This window comes from Leuresthes tenuis, unplaced genomic scaffold, assembly GCF_036924035.1.
Source record: "Leuresthes tenuis unplaced genomic scaffold, fLeuTen1.0.hap1 SCAF_13, whole genome shotgun sequence".
NCBI lineage: Eukaryota > Metazoa > Chordata > Actinopteri > Atheriniformes > Atherinopsidae > Leuresthes > Leuresthes tenuis.
The window spans coordinates 34,833,090-34,851,619 of record NW_027325367.1 but is presented as its reverse complement, the minus strand read 5'-3'; the positions used below and the strand labels follow the sequence as shown (position 1 = coordinate 34,851,619).

At 49.0% G+C, this 18,530-nt stretch overlaps 19 non-coding genes and 3 pseudogenes across 19 annotated transcripts; 7 read left to right on the top strand and 15 right to left on the bottom strand.

Moving 5' to 3' along the window:
* The first annotated feature begins 420 nt into the window (after nucleotides 1-420).
* LOC140267886 (U1 spliceosomal RNA) lies at nucleotides 421-584 on the top strand. Its single transcript, XR_011907419.1, has one exon. It is a non-coding gene; the product is annotated as a U1 spliceosomal RNA (small nuclear RNA).
* A 604-nt stretch (nucleotides 585-1,188) lies between these two features.
* Nucleotides 1,189-1,352, top strand: LOC140267633 (U1 spliceosomal RNA). The gene has a single exon (XR_011907231.1). It is a non-coding gene; the product is annotated as a U1 spliceosomal RNA (small nuclear RNA).
* A 148-nt stretch (nucleotides 1,353-1,500) lies between these two features.
* On the bottom strand, nucleotides 1,501-1,614 carry LOC140267875 (U5 spliceosomal RNA). Its single transcript, XR_011907409.1, has one exon. It is a non-coding gene; the product is annotated as a U5 spliceosomal RNA (small nuclear RNA).
* A 409-nt stretch (nucleotides 1,615-2,023) lies between these two features.
* Nucleotides 2,024-2,228, bottom strand: LOC140267770 (U2 spliceosomal RNA; annotated as a pseudogene).
* Nucleotides 2,229-7,197: 4,969 nt separating this feature from the next.
* On the bottom strand, nucleotides 7,198-7,371 carry LOC140267793 (U2 spliceosomal RNA; annotated as a pseudogene).
* Nucleotides 7,372-7,638: 267 nt separating this feature from the next.
* LOC140267873 (U5 spliceosomal RNA) lies at nucleotides 7,639-7,752 on the bottom strand. The gene has a single exon (XR_011907407.1). It is a non-coding gene; the product is annotated as a U5 spliceosomal RNA (small nuclear RNA).
* Nucleotides 7,753-8,769: 1,017 nt separating this feature from the next.
* Nucleotides 8,770-8,933, top strand: LOC140267910 (U1 spliceosomal RNA). The gene has a single exon (XR_011907441.1). It is a non-coding gene; the product is annotated as a U1 spliceosomal RNA (small nuclear RNA).
* A 602-nt stretch (nucleotides 8,934-9,535) lies between these two features.
* LOC140267988 (U1 spliceosomal RNA) lies at nucleotides 9,536-9,699 on the top strand. Its single transcript, XR_011907511.1, has one exon. It is a non-coding gene; the product is annotated as a U1 spliceosomal RNA (small nuclear RNA).
* A 601-nt stretch (nucleotides 9,700-10,300) lies between these two features.
* On the top strand, nucleotides 10,301-10,464 carry LOC140267985 (U1 spliceosomal RNA). The gene has a single exon (XR_011907508.1). It is a non-coding gene; the product is annotated as a U1 spliceosomal RNA (small nuclear RNA).
* An 18-nt stretch (nucleotides 10,465-10,482) lies between these two features.
* LOC140267785 (U2 spliceosomal RNA) lies at nucleotides 10,483-10,616 on the bottom strand (annotated as a pseudogene).
* Nucleotides 10,617-10,907: 291 nt separating this feature from the next.
* On the bottom strand, nucleotides 10,908-11,020 carry LOC140267903 (U5 spliceosomal RNA). The gene has a single exon (XR_011907435.1). It is a non-coding gene; the product is annotated as a U5 spliceosomal RNA (small nuclear RNA).
* A 389-nt stretch (nucleotides 11,021-11,409) lies between these two features.
* LOC140267723 (U2 spliceosomal RNA) lies at nucleotides 11,410-11,600 on the bottom strand. The gene has a single exon (XR_011907312.1). It is a non-coding gene; the product is annotated as a U2 spliceosomal RNA (small nuclear RNA).
* A 274-nt stretch (nucleotides 11,601-11,874) lies between these two features.
* Nucleotides 11,875-11,988, bottom strand: LOC140267871 (U5 spliceosomal RNA). The gene has a single exon (XR_011907406.1). It is a non-coding gene; the product is annotated as a U5 spliceosomal RNA (small nuclear RNA).
* A 764-nt stretch (nucleotides 11,989-12,752) lies between these two features.
* LOC140267812 (U1 spliceosomal RNA) lies at nucleotides 12,753-12,916 on the top strand. The gene has a single exon (XR_011907351.1). It is a non-coding gene; the product is annotated as a U1 spliceosomal RNA (small nuclear RNA).
* A 598-nt stretch (nucleotides 12,917-13,514) lies between these two features.
* LOC140267860 (U1 spliceosomal RNA) lies at nucleotides 13,515-13,678 on the top strand. Its single transcript, XR_011907396.1, has one exon. It is a non-coding gene; the product is annotated as a U1 spliceosomal RNA (small nuclear RNA).
* A 1,415-nt stretch (nucleotides 13,679-15,093) lies between these two features.
* LOC140267814 (U5 spliceosomal RNA) lies at nucleotides 15,094-15,207 on the bottom strand. Its single transcript, XR_011907353.1, has one exon. It is a non-coding gene; the product is annotated as a U5 spliceosomal RNA (small nuclear RNA).
* Nucleotides 15,208-15,609: 402 nt separating this feature from the next.
* Nucleotides 15,610-15,800, bottom strand: LOC140267692 (U2 spliceosomal RNA). Its single transcript, XR_011907283.1, has one exon. It is a non-coding gene; the product is annotated as a U2 spliceosomal RNA (small nuclear RNA).
* A 275-nt stretch (nucleotides 15,801-16,075) lies between these two features.
* LOC140267870 (U5 spliceosomal RNA) lies at nucleotides 16,076-16,189 on the bottom strand. Its single transcript, XR_011907405.1, has one exon. It is a non-coding gene; the product is annotated as a U5 spliceosomal RNA (small nuclear RNA).
* Nucleotides 16,190-16,598: 409 nt separating this feature from the next.
* On the bottom strand, nucleotides 16,599-16,789 carry LOC140267682 (U2 spliceosomal RNA). Its single transcript, XR_011907274.1, has one exon. It is a non-coding gene; the product is annotated as a U2 spliceosomal RNA (small nuclear RNA).
* A 249-nt stretch (nucleotides 16,790-17,038) lies between these two features.
* On the bottom strand, nucleotides 17,039-17,152 carry LOC140267869 (U5 spliceosomal RNA). Its single transcript, XR_011907404.1, has one exon. It is a non-coding gene; the product is annotated as a U5 spliceosomal RNA (small nuclear RNA).
* Nucleotides 17,153-17,538: 386 nt separating this feature from the next.
* LOC140267730 (U2 spliceosomal RNA) lies at nucleotides 17,539-17,729 on the bottom strand. Its single transcript, XR_011907318.1, has one exon. It is a non-coding gene; the product is annotated as a U2 spliceosomal RNA (small nuclear RNA).
* Nucleotides 17,730-18,018: 289 nt separating this feature from the next.
* On the bottom strand, nucleotides 18,019-18,132 carry LOC140267868 (U5 spliceosomal RNA). The gene has a single exon (XR_011907403.1). It is a non-coding gene; the product is annotated as a U5 spliceosomal RNA (small nuclear RNA).
* Nucleotides 18,133-18,530: the final 398 nt, after the last annotated feature.

The window sequence follows — 18,530 nt, the reverse complement described above, 5'->3', positions numbered from 1 at the left end:
AGGCAGGTGGGCATTGCCTTAGAGATGGGGAGGAACAAAATGAAAAAAGAGGACATGTGACCACTGAAATGGATATTTAGCAAGGTTTGCCAAATGCTGCAGCATGTCTGCACTGGAGATATGCAGCCGGGCAGCCATGAGGGTTTGCCTCAACTGAGATATTTCCCAGTGTGGGTGGGTGTGGCTTTAGAGATGGGGAGGAGGGGAAAGAAATACATTTGTGCTGCAAGTTCCTTGGTTGTTTAAAAGAAGAAGTGGTCAGAAAGATAATGAAAAGCCTTACTCATTTAATCTGCAAACATTTTAGTTTCGGGGTAGCTGCTGCTGCTGGCATGGCACACCAGACAATTGAAGTTGCAGCACCGTCCGGCCGAGTGAGGCACCTGGGAAAGAGGTATCAGCCTCTGACATTTCCAACTCATACTTACCTGGCAGGAGAGACACCATGATCAAGAAGGTGGTTCACTCAAGGCGAGGCTCAATCATTGCACACCGACTGTACTGACCCTTGCGAATTCCCCAAATGTGGGAATCTCGACTGCATAATTTCTGGTAGTGGGGGACTGCGTTCGCGCTTTCCCCTTATTTGGCTGTTTAACCTGAATATTCCTGGTCTACATTACCCTTTTTTGACCTTGTGTCACTGTTTTAGCAACACCTTGCCATCTTTAAAATGGATGATTAGTAAGGTACGCTGAATGCTGCAGCATGTCTACACAACAGATATGCAGCTGCACAGTTGTCAGGTGAGGTCATACAGTGCAGTCACCCCAGGCAGGTGGGCATTGCCTTAGAGATGGGGAGGAACAAAATGAAAAAAGAGGACATGTGACCACTGAAGTGGATATTTAGCAAGGTTTGACAAATGCTGCAGCATGTCTGCACTGGAGATATGCAGCTGCCCAGCCATGAGGGTTTGCCTCAACTAAGAAATTTCCCAGTGTGGGTGTGGCTTTAGAGATGGGGAGGAGGGGAAAGAAATACATTTGTGCTGCAAGTTTCTTGGTTGTTTAAAAGAAGAAGTGATAAGAGAGATAATGAAAAGCCTTACTCATTTAATCTGCAAACGTTTTAGTTTCGGGGTAGCTGCTGCTGCTGGCATGGCACACCAGACAGTTGAAGTTGCAGAACCGTCCGGCCGAGTGAGGCACCTGAAAAAGAGGTATCAGCCTCTGACATTTCCAATTCATACTTACCTGGCAGGAGAGACACCATGATCAAGAAGGTGGTTCACTCAAGGCGAGGCTCAGTCATTGCACACCGACTGTACTGACCCTTGCGAATTCCACAAATGTGGGAATCTCGACTGCATAATTTATGGTAGTGGGGGACTGCATTCGCGCTTTCCACTGATTTGCCATGAATATTTCTGGTCTACATTACCTTTTTTGGACTTTGTGTCAAGTAACATCGGCACAGTCACAACAAGTAAGGCAACTCTACTCAGGGAAGTCACTCTGCACAGGAACATAATTTCTTTTGCACAGACAGAAAGGGCTTCACCCGCAAAGGTAAAGCCTGCCAAAAATAGAAACAACTCATTAGTGCTGCTCTCCACGGAAGTCTTTAGTAAAAGGCGAAAGACTTGTACGTTATGAAGAGAAACCAGAGTACGATTATCCATCACTGCGGGAGCAGGGCACCAGGCCAGTTGGCATAGCCACCTTCCCCATGGTGAGCTTTGCTTGGTTGAGACGCTTGCTCCCCCTTGCTCCTCGGCTTACCAAGTAGGAACAATCAGGCCCTATTCGATGGCTGCCTTGTCTTTTACTTTGTGCAAAAGACAAGGCAGCCACAAACACCACGGGAAACACCGTATTGAGGCTTTGTTCTGAGCGCTCATTCGGTGTCGGGTTTCTTTCAAGCAATTCTCCCGGTTAGCCCGCACTCGGCTCGCTCCCAGAGCCGTGTTAAGGTCTGCCTCGCATTCACTCCCTTTTCTCAGCAGACTAAAAGAAAATTTCATCTTGGGCTCCCTGAAACTTCCATCCTGCACCACTGTTTGCTTTTTCACAAGAGCAGAGAAGAGTGCACCGTTCCCAGCGGCACTGCATTACCGGGTCGATGCTTGGAGTGAACGGAGAAAGCTCCTTTTTCAACTCCTGTTCCTAAAAATCCATTTGACATGTAGTCCTCGTATAGAGGACATATCAGATATTAAACTGATAAGAACAGATTTTTTTTTTTTTTTTTTTTTTTTTATTACAAAACTTCCAAGAAACATTTAGAACAACATGACAAAACAGTCAAAGCAATGCTTTACATGTCCGACACAAAAACCATACAAACATAAGAAACAACCACAAAGAAACACTACCCGCTCATGAAAATAAAGTCTTCCATCGCTCTCTTGCAGCGTGATACCCGTACTTTTCCTCCTCCATTCTTCTCATGCGTCCAATCTCTGCCCTCACCCTTGCCACCACCCTTCCCACCTGCCTGTCCACATTGTTTTTAATCAACGCCGTCCTTGCATCCCACAGCGCCACCTTTCCCATAGACAGAACCAACCATAACAGAAAACCCTCCCTACCTTTCCCCCTTAAACCCAAGCCCAGCATTATCATGTCATACTTTAAAGACCCCAATCTTGGAAAAAAAAGAACCAACTCAACCCACACTTTTGTTGCAAACCCACATTCCCAAAACACATGCTCAATTGTCTCATCAGCCCCACACCCCTCCCTTGGGCACAAACTCCCCCGTGTCAACCCGTGTCTATTTAAAACTTCCCTGACTGGCAACCTCCTGTGTAAGGCGAGCCAATTTATATCCCTCGCCCTGTTTGTGAGACCTTTCTGCTGTGTGAAAACCCACCCTTGTTGCCCCACCCCATACACCCCCACCGGCCCCCTTTTTTCCACCAGAGCCCTGTACAGGCGCCGGTGACTGAAGCACAGGTCCCCCTCCTGACACTCTGGGTGCTTTTTCCCCCAGCATACCACCTGCCTATAATACGGGGGTAAGACATCCCCCTTTGGCTTTCGATTGTCCCATAACACCAATCTCCTGAAGGGGAATGACAACCAAAACAGCAAAAGTGCCTGAAAATGATGGCCACTGGTCTGTTGCACAGACCTGCACAAAAAGGAAAAGAAAACCACATCCAACTTAAGTGGGATGTCCGGCACACCCCTCCCTCCCATCCGAACTTCCTGGTACATCCACTCCCTTCTCACATATTCATACCCCCCCCATACAAAGGAAAAAACATCTCTCATGAAACTTCTCCTATATTGAGGAGGTAAAGGAAAAACATACGCTAGGTATACCAAAAATGGCAAAATATCAGCCTTCAAAACCAGCACTCTACCACTTAAGGAAAGTTGCCGGGATTTCCACAGCCCCATCCGCGAACGGGCTGCAGCCAGACGCCTTCCCCAATTTAATTCTGCACTCCCCTCTCCCTGAAACTCTACCCCCAGGACTCTCACTGGGCCCTGGCACTGGGGCAGACCAGCCCATGGTCCAAAAAACTTAATGGTGGACTTCCCTAAGTTCACCTTGGCCCCCGACACTATCGAAAAACTCTCCACCACTTCCAACAGCCGTGTGACCGACCTCTCTGTTGTCAAAAAAAAGGTCATGTCATCCGCATACTGCATCACTGTCAACTTGTCTGGACCTGCTCCAGGAAGGTGCAGACCCACCACACCCGGGTCCCCCCGCACCACCGAACCCAGCGGCTCCATGTAAGCCACAAAGAGCAGCGGGGAGAGTGGGCATCCCTGCCTCACCCCAGTTCTCTGTGCCACCACTGTACCCAAGTGCCCGTTCACCATAACTCTGCTCCCCACCCCCTTGTACATGATCTCCAACCACTCTATGAAACGGGGCCCAAATCCCATCCTCTCCAAAACTGCAAAAAGAATCCTGTGGTTCACCCTGTCAAACGCTTTCTCCATATCTAACCCCACCAAACTGATATTGATCCCCCGCTCCTCCACCCAATGAATACAGTCCCTCACCAATCCCAGATTCCACTGTATTAGCCTTCCCTCCACCCCACACGTCTGATCCTCATGGATTACATGAGGTAGAGCCTTCCGAAGACGACCAACTAGGACTCGAGCCACAATTTTGTAGTCCACACAGAGCAACGTGATCGGCCTATAGCTTTCCATTCGCTCCCTGTCCCCTTTCTTATACAAGAGAGATATGACCCCCTCCCTCATTGTTTTCCCTAAGCCCCTCCCTTCCAAAACAGATTTAACCACCTCCCACACATCCCTCCCCAAAATCCCCCAAAAAACCAGAAAAAATTCCTTGGGCAGCCCATCAATCCCAGGCACCTTGCCTGATGGCAGCCCCTTCATGGCCTCCTCCACCTCTGCCATGGTCACCGGGCCCTCCATCCCCTCAACTATATCTCCAGGAACCCTTCTCTGCAGAGACCCTAAAAACCTTCCAAGGCCATCCTCACCCACAGCCCCCTCCCCAAAAACTTCCCCAAAAAACAGAGAAGCTACCTCCACCATCTCCAGTGGGTCTGTCACAGAACCCCCACCTTTCCCACGCAGCTGCGGGATACATGCCCTTGCCTGGGCTGTCTTAACCTGCTTGAAAAAGTAAGCACTGCAGCGTTCCCCCAACTCAAACTTCTCCTTTCTACACCGAAATAAAAACACCCTAGCCCTCTCCCTAAAATAAATCCCTAACTTACCCTTTACCGCTTCAACTGCCTCCCTATCCAGCGTCTCCCCCTTATTCCCTGCTGTCACCAAAAATTGTAGTCTCCTCTGTAAGTGCACAAACTCCCTTCTCCTCTCCCGTGCTCTCACTGTGCTATATGAGATCGCCAATAGGCGAGTATTGTGTTTTACCCCCTCCCACCAGTCCACCACTGATCCGAAACAAGGCTTAAGCTGTTCCCACACCCCATAATGGAAAGAAAAACTTTTCCGGAAAGCCTTTTCCTTCAAGATTTCACAATTTAGCCTCCAAAACCCCCTCCCAAAAAGGGGTGCCTCCACCTCAAAGGTCACCCGGAGTTGGCCGTGATCTGTGAACCAGAGGGGCGACACTGCAGCATCTTTCACCTCCACCACCTTTGGCAAAAAAACAAAATCTATCCTACTGCGTGAACCCCTAGAATTTGACCATGTGAATCCTTCCCCTGACCTATCCACCACCCTGAAACTATCCTGTAAATTAAAGTCCATCACTACATCCCTCAAATAAGGCAAACTAAAATCCCCAATGCCTTCAAAAGAGACATTAAAATCCCCCCCCACAACCAAAACCCTGTTGGTAACACAAACATCAGGCAACGCCAAAAAAAGATCCCTCCGTCCCTGTGGTTCTGCTGGGGCATAAACAGTGATGAACCGAAAATAGACCCCCCTCCAGTCCGCATCAACCACTAGTACCCTCCCCTGTACCACAGAAAAACTCCCCGACACATGAAAATCCCTATCCCCAAATAAAATACCCACCCCACAAGAGTGAACCCCTCCCACCCCCCACCTTGAAATCCCCCTCTTCCATCCATCAGAGAAGACCCTTACATCTCCCCCATCCCTTAAATGAACCTCCTGTAAAAAACAAACCTGGAAAGGGACCTGGGCCAAATAATGAAAAATCCCCCCCCTCTTCCCCTTATCTCTCATCCCCCTCACATTGACTGTTAAAACTGTAAAGGTCCCTTTCAGGCCTTCTCTTTCTCTCCCAGTAGGCCCTCGGAACCACTCCCCACAGACCCCCCCGATCCGTAGACCTCGCACTCCTCAAGGTAGGCCACACTGCTGGGCGACCTGGCCTCAAAAACAGAGCGTGACGAGCTCAGGGGTGAAACAGCCCCCCCCTCCCCTGGCCCAGTCCCCCCATCTATGTTATCAGCCCTCGCACCATCTTGGGTGCCCCCGGAGGCCCCGCCCTCCCCTTCCGCACCCCTGCTTACTCCTTGATGCCTCTCGGAGGCCGCAGGTACCCCCTCCATTACATCAGACCCCCTGCAGGAACCCTTCGGCCCCAAGTCCACACCCAATGACCCCGAATGTCCTGGTGAAGTCGAAGGCACCTCTCCTTCACACGCACTGTCCATCGACTGAACGGCACCCTCTCGCTGTTTCTTCCTCCTCCTTCTTCCCTTCACCTGTGTTTCAGCACGGACCGCTTCAGCTGAGGACTCTGTGTAGTCCTCACCTGAAGAGACCCTCTGCCTCCTCACTCCACCAATCGCTGCCATCACCATCTCCACCGTCTCCTCCTCCGAACTCGCCGCACAATCTGCCCAGGATCCTGTCAGCGGCAGACAGTCTCCAAAGCTCACCATAACACTCACACCTTCACGATCACCTCCCAAGTCCGATGGGTCTGCCGCTCCTTCTACGTTGCCCTTCCCTGGGACATCTCCATCTGCCATGAGCCTTTCCCCAGCCGGCGAGGCTGCGGCCGCCTCCGCAATCCGGACAGCAGCCCCCGTCCCAAGGCCCATCTTTGCCTCGTGGACCTCCTGACGCAACTCCACCTGCGGCCTCTGCTTCCGGATCTCCAAACCTCCAGCCACTGTGGCGTATGTGCGGGTACGTTTGGGGCAGTCCCGAAGCAGGTGCCCCGCATCCCCGCACCCATGACAGTGCCGGGGTGCATCACAGGTGGCAGCACCGTGCCCACTTCCCCCACAGTTCCGGCAGCAAACTTGGACGCAGCCTGTCGCCAGGTGTCCAAACCTGCGACATTGTCTGCAAAACAGTGGCTGCCCGGAGTAAAAAAGAAATCCCCTGTCCACCCCAATTGAAAAGTATGCAGGGGGGTGCTTTAATCCGTCCATGCTGTCTGGATCCTCCCCCAACAGCACCCTGAACTGCCTCCGACCTGTCCAGATCCCAAAACTGTCCCGCAGATATTTCGGCTGCATGTCCACTTTCCCGTACCTCCTGAGGAACCTAGCCACTGCCTCGTCCCCGACGTATGGGTTGTAAACGTGGATAGTCACAATCCTCAAATTCCTCTGGCAAAGAGTCACCACTCTGAACCTGGAAAAGGGCTCCATCTCTGCCTTTTCCTGAAATGTTGCTTGGATCTGATCGTACTGCTGCTGGCTGTTCAAAGTGAGATCATATCCCCCATCGGCTGCGTTCCATTGCAAACAGAAAATCTGTGCCGGATCAACTTTCAAACCTGCGACGATGACAGTTCTGACGAACCACTCCCGATCTCCAAAATGACTTTTCTTGTCTTTTAAAACAAACCTCAAAGAATTTCGCAGACCAGCATAAAATGCTGTCTGGGATGGATGTTTAATGACCATTTTTCCTCCAAAAAAAAAAAAACGATACACCTAAATCATCCAGGCTCCTTACATCGCTTGTCTCTGGTAACTTAAACCACTTACTGCACTTGATCTTAGCCAAAAGGCCGAGAAGCGATAACTGTCCACTGGTTCACGTCCGAGGGCCCTTCCTGGCACAATGCGCACTTGTCGCGGTGTTCTTTTTATGGCCATAGGTGGCCAGAGAGTCACTTTGCACCTCCGCTGCACTGAGCACTCTTCAGCCCTTTAAAATGGTATAACTTTGCACTCCCGCGAGCACCATTCAAGCAACATCGGCACAGTCACAACAAGTAAGGCGACTCTACTCAGGGAAGTCACTCTGCACAGGAACAAGATTTCTTTTGCACGGACAGAAAGGGCTTCACCCGCAAAGGTAAAGCCTGCCAAAAATAGAAACAACTCATTAGTGCTGCTCTCCACGGAAGTCTTTAGTAAAAGGCGAAAGACTTGTACGTTATGAAGAGAAACCAGAGTACGATTATCCGTCACTGCGGGAGCAGGGCACCAGGCCAGTTGGCATAGCCACCTTCCCCATGGTGAGCTTTGCTTGGTTGAGACGCTTGCTCCCCCTTGCTCCTCGGCTGACCAAGTAGGAACAATCGGGCCCTATTCGATGGCTGCCTTTTTTTTTACTCTGTGCAAAAGACAAGGCAGCCACAAACACCACGGGAAACACCGTATTGAGGCTTTGTTCTGAGCGCTCATTCGGTGTCGCTTTTCTTTCAAGCAATTCTCCCGGTTAGCCCGCACTCGGCTCGCTCCCAGAGCCGTGTTAAAGTCTGCCTCGCATTCACTCCCTTTTCTCAGCAGACTAAAAGAAACTTCCATCCTGCACCACTGTTTGCTTTTTCACAAGAGCAGAGAAGAGCGCACCGTTCCCAGCGGCACTGCAGTACCGGGTCGATGCTTGGAGATGCGCTGAAAGAAATACATTTTTGCTGCAAGTTCCTTGGTTGTCTGTCTGCACTGGAGATATGCAAGATAGCAAGGTTTGCCAAATGCTGCAGCATGTCGACACAACAGATATGCAGCTGCGCAGTTGTCAGGTGAGGTCATACAGTGCAGTCACTCTAGGCAGGTGGGCATTGCCTTAGAGATGGGGAGGAACAAAATGAAAAAAAGAGGACATGTGACCACTGAAGTGGATGTTTAGCAAGGTTTGCCAAATGCTGCAGCATGTCGGCACTGGAGATATGCAGCTGCCCAGCAGTGAGGGTTTGCCTCAACTGAGAAATTTCCCAGTGTGGGTGGGTGTGGCTTTAGAGATGGGGAGGAGGGGAAAGAAATACATTTGTGCTGCAAGTTCCTTGGTTGTTTAAAAGAAGAAGTGATCAGAAAGATAATGAAAAGCCTTCCTGTTTTAATCTGCAAACATTTTAGTTCCGGGGTAGCTGCTGCTGCTGGCATGGCACACCAGACAGTTGAAGTTGCAGCACCGTCTGGCCAAGTGAGGCACCTGGGAAAGAGGTATCAGCCTCTGACATTTCCAACTCATACTTACCTGGCAGGAGAGACACCATGATCAAGAAGGTGGTTCACTCAAGGCGAGGCTCAGTCATTGCACACCGGCTGTACTGACCCTTGCGAATTCCCTAAATGTGGGAATCTCGACTGCATAATTTCTGGTAGTGGGGGACTGCGTTCGCGCTTTCCCCTGATTTGGCTGTTTAACATCAGTATATCTCATCTAAAATTCCCTTTTTTGACCTTGTGTTACTGTTTTAGCAACACCTTGCCGTCTTTAAAATGGATGTTTAGTAAGGTACGCTGAATGCTGCAGTATGTCTGCACAACAGATATGCAGTTGTCAGGTGAGGTCATACAGTGCAGTCACCCCAGGCAGGTGGGCATTGCCTTAGAGATGGGGAGGAACAAAATGGAAAAAAAGAGGACATGTGACCACTGAAGTGGATGTTTAGCAAGGTTTGCCAAATGCTGCAGCATGTCTGCACTGGAGATATGCAGCTGCCCAGCCATGAGGGTTTGCCTCAACTGGGAAATTTTCCAGTGTGGGTGGGTGTGGCTTTAGAGATGGGGAGGAGGGGAAGGAAATACATTTGTGCTGCAAGTTCCTTGGTTGTTTAAAAGAAGAAGTGATCAGAAAGATAATGAAAAGCCTTACTGTTTTAATCTGCAAACAGTTTAGTTTCGGGGTAGCTGCTGCTGCTGGCATGGCACACCAGACAGTTGAAGTTGCAGCACCGTCCGGCCGAGTGAGGCACCTGGGAAAGAGGTATCAGCCTCTGACATTTCCAACTCATACTTACCTGGCAGGAGAGACACCATGGTCAAGAAAGTGGTTCACTCAAGGCGAGGCTCAGTCATTGCACACCGACTGTACTGACCCTTGCGAATTCCCAAAATGTGGGAATCTCGACTGCATAATTTCTGGTAGTGGGGGACTGCGTTCGCGCTTTCCCCTGATTTAGCTGTTTAACATGAATATTTCTGGTCTACATTACCGTGTTTTGACCTTGTGTTACTGTTTTAACAACACCTTGCCATCTTTAAAATGGATGTTTAGTAAGGTACGCTGAATGCTGCAGCATGTCTACACAACAGATATGCAGCTGCGCAGTCAGGTGAGGTCATACAGTGCAGTCACCCCAGGCAGGTGGGCATTGCCTTAGAGATGGGGAGGAACAAAATGAAAAAAGAGGACATGTGACCACTGAAGTGGATGTTTAGCAAGGTTTGCCAAATGCTGCAGCATGTCTGCACTGGAGATATGCAGCCGCTCAGCCGTGAGGGTTTGCCTCAACTGAGAAATTTCCCAGTGTGGTTGTGGCTTTAGAGATGGGGAGGAGGGGAAAGAAATACATTTGTGCTGCAAGTTCTTTGGTTGTTTAAAAGAAGAAGTGATCAGAAAGATAATGAAAAGCCTTACTGTTTTAATCTGCAAACATTTTAGTTTCGGGGTAGCTTCTGCTGCTGGCATGGCACACCAGACAGTTGAAGTTGCAGTACCGTCTGGCAGAGTGAGGCACCTGGGAAAGAGGTATCAGCCTCTGACATTTCCAACTCATACTTACCTGGCAGGAGAGACACCATGATCAAGAAGGTGGTTCACTCAAGGCGAGGCTCAGTCATTGTCCACCGACTGTACTGACCCTTGCGAATTCCCCAAATGTGGGAATCTCGACTGCATAATTTCTGGTAGTGGGGGACTGCGTTCGCGCTTTCCCCTGATTTAGCTGTTTAGCATGAATATTTCTGGTCTACATTACCTTTTTTGGACTTTTTGTCAAGCAACATCGGAATGGTATGGAGGACATATGATATATTAAACTGATAAGAACAGATACTATACTTGATCTTAGCCAAAAGGCCGGGAAGCGATAACTGTCCACTGGTTCACGTCCGAGGGCCCTTCCTGATACAATGCGCACTTGTCGCAATGTTCTTTTTATGGCCATAGGTGGCCAGAGATTCACTTTGCACCTCCGCCCACCCGCTGCACTGAGCACTCTTCAGCTGAGCACTCTTCAGCCCTTTTAAATGGTATAACTTTGCACTCCCGCGAGCACCATTCAAGCAACATCGGCACAGTCACAACAAGTAAGGCGACTCTACTCAGGGAAGTCACTCTGCACAGGAACAAGATTTCTTTTGCACAGACAGAAAGGGCTTCACCCGCAAAGGTAAAGCCTTCCAAAAATAGAAACAACTCATTAGTGCTGCTCTCCACGGAAGTCTTTAGTAAAAGGCGAAAGACTTGTACGTTATGAAGAGAAACCAGAGTACGATTATCCGTCACTGCGGGAGCAGGGCACCAGGCCAGTTGGCATAGCCAACTTCCCCATGGTGAGCTTTGCTTGGTTGAGACGCTTGCTCCCCCTTGCTCCTCGGCTGACCAAGTAGGAACAATCGGGCCCTATTCGATGGCTGCCTTGTCTTTTACTCTGTGCAAAAGACAAGGCAGCCACAAACACCACGGGAAACACCGTATTGAGGCTTTGTTCTGAGCGCTCATTCGGTGTCGCGTTTCTTTCAAGCGATTCTCCCGGTTAGCCCGAACTCGGCTCGCTCCCAGAGCCGTGTTAAAGTCTGCCTCGCATTCACTCCCTTTTCTCAGCAGACTAAAAGAAACTTCCATCCTGCACCACTATTTTTTGCTTTTTCACAAGAGCAGAGAAGAGTGCACAGTTTCCAGCGGCACTGCAGTACCGGGACGATGCTTGGAGTGAACGGAGCAAGCTCCTTTTTCAACTCCTCTTCCTAAAAATCCATTTAATATGTAATCCTCGTATAGAGGACATATCAGATATTAAACTGATAAGAACAGATACTACACTTGATCTTAGCCAAAAGGCCGAGAAGCGATAACTGTCCACTGGTTCACGTCCGAGGGCCCTTCCTGGCACAATGCGCACTTGTCGCGGTGTTCTTTTATGGCCATAGGTGGCCAGAGAGTCACTTTGCACCTCCGCCCACCCGCTGCACTGAGCACTCTTCAGCCCCTTTAAATGGTATAACTTTGCACTCCCGCGAGCACCATTCAAGCAACATCGGCACAGTCACAACAAGTAAGGCGACTCTACTCAGGGAAGTCACTCTGCACAGGAACAAGATTTCTTTTGCACAGACAGAAAGGGCTTCACCCGCAAAGGTAAAGCCTGCCAAAAATAGAAACAACTCATTAGTGCTGCTCTCCACGGAAGTCTTTAGTAAAAGGCGAAAGACTTGTACGTTATGAAGAGAAACCAGAGTACGATTATCCGTCACTGCGGGAGCAGGGCACCAGGCCAGTTGGCATAGCCACCTTCCCCATGGTGAGCTTTGCTTGGTTGAGACGCTTGCTCCCCCTTGCTCCTCGGCTGACCAAGTAGGAACAATCGGGCCCTATTCGATGGCTGCCTTGTCTTTTACTCTGTGCAAAAGACAAGGCAGCCACAAACACCACGGGAAACACCGTATTGAGGCTTTGTTCTGAGCGCTCATTCGGTGTCGCGTTTCTTTCAAGCGATTCTCCCGGTTAGCCCGAACTCGGCTCGCTCCCAGAGCCGTGTTAAAGTCTGCCTCGCATTCACTCCCTTTTCTCAGCAGACTAAAAGAAAATTTCATCTTGGGCTCCCTGAAACTTCCATCCTGCACCACTGTTTGCTTTTCCACAAGAGCAGAGAAGAACGCACCGTTCCCAGCGGCACTGCAATACCGGGTCGATGCTTGGAGATGCGCGGAAAGAAATACATTTGAGGGTTTGCCTCAACTGGGAAATTTTCCAGTGTGGGTGGGTGTGGCTTTAGAGATGGGGAGGAGGGGAAAGAAATACGTTTGTGCTGCAAGTTCCTTGGTTGTTTAAAAGAAGAAGTGATCAGAGAGATAATGAAAAGCCTTACTGTTTTAATCTGCAAACATTTTAGTTTCGGGGTAGCTGCTGCTGCTGGCATGGCACACCAGACAGTTGAAGTTGCAGCACCGTCCGGCCGAGTGAGGCACCTGGGAAAGAGGTATCAGCCTCTGACATTTCCAACTCATACTTACCTGGCAGGAGAGACACCATGATCAAGAAGGTGGTTCACTCAAGGCGAGGCTCAGTCATTGCACACCGACTGTACTGACCCTTGCGAATTCCCCAAATGTGGGAATCTCGACTGCATAATTTCTGGTAGTGGGGGACTGCGTTCGCGCTTTCCCCTGATTTGGCTGTTTAACATGAATATTTCTGGTCTACATTACCCTTTTATGACCTTGTGTCACTGTTTTAGCAACACCTGCCATCTTTAAAATGGATGTTTAGTAAGGTACGCTGAATGCTGCAGCATGTCTACACAACAGATATGCAGCTGCGCAGTTGTCAGGTGAGGTCATACAGTCACCCCAGGCAGGTGGGCATTGCCTTAGAGGTGGGGAGGAACAAAATGAAAAGAGAGGACATGTGACCACTGAAGTGGATGTTTAGCAAGGTTTGCCAAATGCTGCAGCATGTCTGCACTGGAGATATGCAGCTGCCCAGCCGTGAGGGTTTGCCTCAACTGAGAAATTTCCCAGTGTGGGTGTGGCTTTAGAGATGGGGAGGAGGGGAAAGAAATACATTTGTGCTGCAAGTTCCTTGGTTGTTTAAAAGAAGAAGTGATCAGAAAGATAATGAAAAGCCTTACTCATTTAATCTGCAAACATTTTAGTTTCGGGGTAGCTGCTGCTGCTGGCATGGCACACCAGACAGTTGAAGTTGCAGCACTGTCCGTCCGAGTGAGGCACCTGGGAAAGAGGTATCAGCCTCTGACATTTCCAACTCATACTTACCTGGCAGGAGAGACACCATGATCAAGAAGGTGGTTCACTCAAGGCGAGGCTCAGTCATTGCACACCGGCTGTACTGACCCTTGCGAATTCCCCAAATGTGGGAATCTCGACTGCATAATTTCTGGTAGTGGGGGACTGCGTTCGCGCTTTCCCCTGATTTGGCTGTTTAACATGAATATTTCTAGTCTACATTACCCTTTTTGACCTTGTGTCACTGTTTTATAACACCTTGCCATTTTTAAAATGGATGATTAATAAGGTACGCTGAAGGTTTGCCAAATGCTGCTATATGATAGCCGATAAAGTCACTGCTAACGTCACACAGGAAACCAACTTACTGCTGCTAAAGGTGCTTCTTCAAAGGTGCTCCAGAGCTTCACTGTCGCACCACTCTTCTGGGTTTTGTTTCAGTCATTAGAAGCCAAACTATTGCTTTTATAGGTTACTTTTAATCAAAGTTTAAGCCTCTAATGATGGAGAGCAGTTCATTCAGTCCTGACTAGAACCAGAAAATATCACCATATTAGTCCAGTGCTCAGGTCTCTGCACTGGCTTTCTGTCGCTCAGAGAATAGACTTTAAAACAGTTCTATTTAGCTGTGCACATGACAACTGAAAGTATTTTATTTGCACTCTTCGCTTTTAATTTAATTAATTAGTTATTTTCTATCTTTTATGGAATTATTTTATTGGCCTTCTTGTGATTTTATGTAGCTGTAAAGCAATTTTGTTTACGAATTGTGCTCTACAAATAAACTTGCCTTGCCTTTCCTCAACCTAAAAGGAGCTTTCCATTTGTGGGGCTTCTGCAGGCCCCTCCCCGTCTTCTGCCTCACCTGACTGCTGTCCACCATTCAGGGGTTTTGGTGGTAAATTTGAATTTCCCAGCCTAGCTGTTTTAAATAGCTCATCAACTGCCTCTGACTGGCCTCCATTTCCACCTCCTTCCTGTATTTTTAGGGATTTCAACTTGTTGGCAAAAGATTTTGGGCAATCTCTGAAGAGGTGGTTTTATTCTCCACAGAGATTGCACTTTCTGCCATTCGTACACTCTTCGATGGTGTGACCAATTTCTCTACATTTGCGACAAAATACCTTTGTGCAGGCGTCCAACAGATGCCCATGCTCCCCACGCGGCAGAGTTTCGGCTGTCCCTGGTAGTGGATGTAGCCTCTGTTTTTCTCCAAGACAATCATGGGTGGGAGATGTTTCAGGCCCTAGAAGCCCTGGGGGTCTTGCCATTGTTGGATGGGGACCCTCCAGGTGCAATTCCAAATGCCATTGCAGTATTTCAACCTGCAATGAGCAAGAAAGCAAAAACAACCAAAAACATTTTGATAAAGAATTTTAACTACAATATAGTTGGAAAACTTTAATCAAGCACAAAAATACCTCTTAAGCACAGGTTCTTAATGCCAAAGCATGCACAAAATCAACGACACAGAGAAGGCAATCATAGTCTTTACCAAAAGATAGAGAAACAACAAATAAGAATCTAATTGGCTCTACTCTACTCCGAGAAGTCACTCTGCACAGCAACATGATTTTCTTTTGCACAAACAGAAAAGACTTAGCCCGCAAAGGTAAAGCCATCCAAAAATAGAAACAACTCATTAGTGCTGCTCTCCACGGAAGTCTTTAGTAAAAGGCGAAAGACTTGTACGTTATGAAGAGAAACCAGAGTACGATTATCCGTCACTGCGGGAGCAGGGCACCAGGCCAGTTGGCATAGCCACCGTCCCCATGGTGAGCTTTGCTTGGTTGAGACGCTTGCTCCCCCTTGCTCCTCGGCTGACCAAGTAGGAACAATCGGGCCCTATTCGATGGCTGCCTTGTCTTTTACTCTGTGCAAAAGACAAGGCAGCCACAAACACCACGGGAAACCACGGGAAACACCGTATTGAGGCTTTGTTCTTTTGTTTCTTTCAAGCAATTCTCCCGGTTAGCCCGCACTCGGCTCGCTCCCAGAGCCGTGTTAAAGTCTGCCTTGCATTCACTCCCTTTTCTCAGCAGACTAAAAGAAAATTTCATCTTGGGCTCCCTGAAACTTCCATCCTGCACCACTGTTTGCTTTTTCACAAGAGCAGAGAAGAGCGCACCGTTCCCAGCGGCACTGCAGTACCGGGTCGATGCTTGGAGTGAACGGAGCAAGCTCCTTTTTCAACTCCTGTTCCTAAAAATCCATTTAATATGTAATCCTCGTATAGAGGACATATCAGATATTAAACTGATAAGAACAGATACTACACTTGATCTTAGCCAAAAGGCCGAGAAGCGATAACTGTCCACTGGTTCACGTCCGAGGGCCCTTCCTGGCACAATGCGCACTTGTCGCGGTGTTCTTTTTATGGCCATAGGTGGCCAGAGAGTCACTTTGCACCTCCGCCCACCCGCTGCACTGAGAACTCTTCAGCCCTTTTAAATGGTATAACTTTGCAGTCCCGCGAGCACCATTCAAGCAACATCGGCACAGTCACAACAAGTAAGGCGACTCTACTCAGGGAAGTCACTCTGCACAGGAACAAGATTTCTTTTGCACAGACAGAAAGGGCTTCACCCGCAAAGGTAAAGCCTGCCAAAAATAGAAACAACTCATTAGTGCTGCTCTCCACGGAAGTCTTTAGTAAAAGGCGAAAGACTTGTACGTTATGAAGAGAAACCAGAGTACGATTATCCGTCACTGCGGGAGCAGGGCACCAGGCCAGTTGGCATAGCCACCTTCCCCATGGTGAGCTTTGCTTGGTTGAGACGCTTGCTCCCCCTTGCTCCTCGGCTGACCAAGTATGAACAATCGGGCCCTATTCGATGGCTGCCTTGTCTTTTACTCTGTGCAAAAGACAAGGCAGCCACAAACACCACGGGAAACACCGTATTGAGGCTTTGTTCTGAGCGCTCATTCGGTGTTGCGTTTCTTTCAAGCAATTCTCCCGGTTAGCCCGCACTGGGCTCGCTCCCAGAGCCTTGTTAAAGTCTGCCTCGCATTCACTCCCTTTTCTCAGCAGACTAAAAGAAAATTTCATCTTGGGCTCCCTGAAACTTCCATCCTGCACCACTGTTTGCTTTTTCACAAGAGCAGAGAAGAGCGCACCGTTCCCAGCGGCACTGCAGTACCGGGTCGATGCTTGGAGTGAACGGAGCAAGCTCCTTTTTAGACTCCTGTTCCTAAAAATCCATTTAATATGTAGTCCTCGTATAGAGGACATATCAGATATTAAACTGATAAGAACAGATACTACACTTGATCTTAGCCAAAAGGCCGAGAAGCGATAACTGTCCACTGGTTCACGTCCGAGGGCCCTTCCTGGCACAATGCGCACTTGTCGCGGTGTTCTTTTTATGGCCATAGGTTGCCAGAGAGTCACTGAGTACTCTTCGGCCCTTTTAAATGGTATAACTTTGCACTCCCGCGAGCACCATTCAAGCAACATTGGCACAGTCACAACAAGTAAGGCGACTCTACTCAGGGAAGTCACTCTGCACAGGAACAAGATTTCTTTTGCACAGACAGAAAGGGCTTCACCCGCAAAGGTAAAGCCTGCCAAAAATAGAAACAACTCATTAGTGCTGCTCTCCACGGAAGTCTTTAGTAAAAGGCGAAAGACTTGTACGTTATGAAGAGAAACCAGAGTACAATTATCCTTCACTGCGGGAGCAGGGCACCAGGCCAGTTGGCATAGCCACCTTCCCCATGGTGAGCTTTGCTTGGTTGAGACAGTTGCTGCCCCTTGCTCCTCGGCTGACCAAGTAGGAACAATCGGGCCCTATTCGATGGCTGCCTTGTCTTTTACTTTGTGCAAAAGACAAGGCAGCCACAAACATCACGGGAAACACCGTATTGAGGCTTTGTTCTGAGCGCTCATTCGGTGTCGCGTTTCTTTCAAGCAATTCTCCCGGTTAGCCCGCACTCGGCTCGCTCCCAGAGCCGTGTTAAAGTCTGCCTCGCATTCACTCCCTTTTCTCAGCAGACTAAAAGAAACTTCCATCCTGCACCACTGTTTGCTTTTTCACAAGAGCAGAGAAGAGCGCACCGTTCCCAGCGGCACTGCAGTACCGGGTCGATGCTTGGAGTGAACGGAGCAAGCTCCTTTTTCAACTCCTGTTCCTACAAATCCATTTAATATGTAGTCCTCGTAAAGAGGACATATCAGATATTAAACTGATAAGATCAGATACTACACTTGATCTTAGCCAAAAGGCCGAGAAGCGATAACTGTCCACTGGTTCACGTCCGAGGGCCCTTCCTGGCACAATACGCACTTGTCGCTATGTTCTTTTTATGGCCATAGGTGGCCAGAGAGTCACTTTGCACCTCCGCCCACCCGCTGCACTGAGCACTCTTCAGCTGAGCACTCTTCAGCCCTTTTAAATGGTATAACTTTGCACTCCCGCGAGCACCATTCAAGCAACATCGGCACAGTCACAACAAGTAAGGCGACTCTACTCAGGGAAGTCACTCTGCACAGGAAGAGATTTCTTTTGCACAGACAGAAAGGGCTTCACCCGCAAAGGTAAAGCCTGCCAAAAATAGAAACAACTCATTAGTGCTGCTCTCCACGGAAGTCTTTAGTAAAAGGCGAAAGACTTGTACGTTATGAAGAGAAACCAGAGTACGATTATCCGTCACTGCGGGAGCAGGGCACCAGGCCAGTTGGCATAGCCACCTTCCCCATGGTGAGCTTTGCTTGGTTGAGACGCTTGCTCCCCCTTGCTCCTCGGCTGACCAAGTATGAACAATCGGGCCCTATTCGATGGCTGCCTTGTCTTTTACTCTGTGCAAAAGACAAGGCAGCCACAAACACCACGGGAAACACCGTATTGAGGCTTTGTTCTGAGCGCTCATTCGGTGTCGCGTTTCTTTCAAGCAATTCTCCCGGTTAGCCCGCACTCGGCTCGCTCCCAGAGCCTTGTTAAAGTCTGCCTCGCATTCACTCCCTTTTCTCAGCAGACTAAAAGAAAATTTCATCTTGGGCTCCCTGAAACTTCCATCCTGCACCACTGTTTGCTTTTTC